At 49.7% G+C, this 2,984-nt stretch overlaps 1 long non-coding RNA gene across 1 annotated transcript; it reads right to left on the bottom strand.

Moving 5' to 3' along the window:
• Window positions 1-999: 999 nt before the first annotated feature.
• LOC116184053 (uncharacterized) lies at window positions 1,000-1,935 on the bottom strand. The gene is made up of 2 exons (XR_004148781.1): window positions 1,791-1,935; window positions 1,000-1,323 (listed from the first exon to the last, which is right to left on the bottom strand). It is a non-coding gene; the product is annotated as an uncharacterized LOC116184053 (long non-coding RNA).
• Between the last annotated feature and the right edge of the window lie 1,049 nt (window positions 1,936-2,984).

Genomic DNA, 2,984 nt, shown 5'->3' with positions numbered 1-2,984 from the left:
TTCCCCTAGAAAACTATTTTAAATGAAAAATCCCACAATAAATGTTTGGGAATCATCTTAAAGGGAAAAAAGAGGGAAATAAATTACAAAATAAAATTACAGTTCCCCCAGAATTAGGGAAAAAAACCCCATGTTTTCAGCATTGAGAAGAATTCTGGACTACAGGGTGGTTTCCACAGAATTCAGAGTGTGTCAGCAGGGAGACCAAGACACCTTGGCTTGTCTGGGGGCTCATTTGGGTCTGTCAGGTGCAGCGGCTGCACAGGGACCCCGGCCCAGGGCTGGCAGTTGCTGTGCTCAGCCCGCACTGGGGCCAGGAGCAGTGACAGCAATGCAACTCTCTTCTCTCTGTGCCAGCCAGGTACTCAAGGCTCCTTGGAAAACAGTCCATCAGCCTCCTTTGCCTCTGACTTATTTCAGAATTAAGCTGGAGATTTGCAGGAAAGTCTGCATTGAATTATTCACCAAGTTAAGCACCAGCACCAGCTGCACTTACTATATAGTAACCACGTCCTCCACCCCTGCGTTGTAAGCAGTGAGAAATCGGATCTGACATAGCATCTTTGCTGCACTTAATCAAACAGTTCATCGTTATCTCTTTGTAAATATCTGCTCCTATTCCTCTCAAACCTGTACTTCTTTGCACAGAAAAATCACAAACACGAGATGCAAAATTCATCAGACAAGATATCTGCAGGAATCACGCTCCCAGCCGCACGCCACGATATTACCTGTATTTAACATAAGCACATCTGACATTTGCGGCGACGTGAGCGGCGCATATTGAAATTGGGGGCCCGGGCTGTGGCTGCAGCGCCACGTCCCCCGCAGCCATCCCCAGCCACCCCGGCCAACAATGCTTTCATTTGTGCCCAAGGGCCGTGCCGAGCAGCAGCGGCGGGGGCTGGGGGGCCTCGCTGTGCCCCCCTTCCCCAGCGCCCAGCCTCGGGGGATCCCTCCCAGCCCAGCACCCATCCTGCCGGGGAATCCTGGACAGTGTTTCTCCTAGGTCCACGCTGCGCTTTTATTGGAATGCAGCTCTGCAGATTGGGTTATGACTGGGCTGCGTGTGGTTTCTGTCAGCCCTGAAGTGTTTTACAGCTGGAGATGATTTTGGGGGGGCGGGGGAGGGGACACATGCAGCCTGTCCACAGCCAGGTCTGATGTTCATCTGCTGTGTCTCTCTAATTTTTTCCTCTGTGTCTCCATCAAAAGGTGAGGTTGGCACTGCAGGGGGTGATGATGACAATGGCAACACCCTTCCCGCTCCTCGTTTGAGTTTGGTTCTCCCAAAAGCAATTTGCCAGCAGATCGCTCTTCCTCCTGTGGGCACAACAAACCCAGGCAGCTGGTGTGCTGTGCCCGGGCTGGGCAGCCCGAGGGCTGGGCACGGGCTGGCTGCAGGCCGTGCCCTGGGGGGACTGCTGCCCCAGCCAGCTCCTCTTGTGACTTCAAGGCACAAAACCTTTAACCTAAATTCAACCAGCAAACCCCAAAGCTCTCGCTCCATCAGTCCAGAGCTGTGGCAGGGTCTCCACAGCCCCCTTGGCCGGGCAGGCCCTTGCCTGGGCCCATCCAGGACCACCCGCACTGTGCCCAGAGGCTCTGCCACCCAAAGGGCCTTGGCAGAGCGCATGCAACCAGAAACACATTTTTTTATACACGGGAAAGGGGAAAATGGATGAGGCTGCACAGAACCCTCCTCCAAGCAGGAGAGGCTGTGCTGGAGGAAAATATTGCTCATAATGACACTTAAGCCCAGACACTTGAATGCTAAAGGTTAAACTTACATTCTTCAAGAAAAGGCTCCTTGCCAGCTTGAACTGTGTTGTGTGTTCACTATTGCCTCCTCCTCCTCTTCATCCACTGTCAATCCACTTTTGGTATGTTTTGAAATAACTGAGGTTTTGGGATGGATTTTTTTCCTCCCCTAATGTCTGTTCTCTGTACCAGTTCTCGGCCCTATGTCTGTCACAGAGTTAAAAAAAAATTTAGAAGTCAGTTTAATGCCTGTACAAAAGTGAAGTGTTTTTTTCTTAGCTGCAAACTACTGTAGCTTCAATCCATCAAAGACCAGCCTCAGCATATGTTCTGTCCTCCAGTGACACACAGTTCATAGAACACCATCCTCCACCTCCTGTCCTCAGCTGAATAACCAGAATGTACGTTCTGACAATCAGGCTAAAATTGGAATTAAAACACATTGAAAGACTGATATACAGTAACAATAAGGTGGTGAAATCATTTTGGGGACAATCCCCACCAGGGCTGGAGACGAAACTGATGGCAATGCTTCCAAATGCTCAAGCCAAGGAAGAAGAAACAGGAAAATGCCCACCCAGGAGTAGCACTTTAAGATGAATTTCAAAATAATAAGAAGAAACAGACATGCAGTTTGGATGCTACATTTAGACCTTACTGATCAAAGAGCACCTTCTCCATATACTTTCATGCTTCTCCCCAGAGATATTTCCCATAAAAAAATAATGGAAATAATATTAGATTGTGCATGCCTTCTAAAGCAGCCTCTTTACACAGCCTCATGCAGGCTTTTCATAGAGAATCAGTCAGGTGAAAGCACAGAACACGGATCCCTACATCTCAGCAGCAGCAGCAGCAGGTAGAGGAGACCCAGACAGAAGGCTGGATCAAAGGCTTTGAGGAGGAGCATGGAAAAGAGCCAGAGTGAGCTTCAGAAGTCAAATGCAATTTTTATTTGGGTTCAGAGATGATAAAAGGCCAGTGATGTTCATTTTCCTACTTCCTGCAGCAAGGGAACGGGGGGCTGCAGGGCTCCGCAGCTCGCTGCAGTGTATTTCTTGGCACAGCCCTAATTGTATCTCCTGGTCCCAGTGGAAGTTCACGCTTTTTAATATCTCTTATTGCTTCTGCAATTGCTGCCACCAGTCAGCAATCACAAACAGGAAGCCGTGAGTCAGCAGAGCCACAACCCGTGGGCTGACAGCGGCCGGAGCAGAGGGACG

The sequence above is a fragment of the Lonchura striata genome, chromosome 13 (assembly GCF_046129695.1).
Source record: "Lonchura striata isolate bLonStr1 chromosome 13, bLonStr1.mat, whole genome shotgun sequence".
NCBI lineage: Eukaryota > Metazoa > Chordata > Aves > Passeriformes > Estrildidae > Lonchura > Lonchura striata.
Note: the sequence above shows the minus strand (reverse complement) of the source record. Positions and strands in the feature narration are given on the sequence as shown.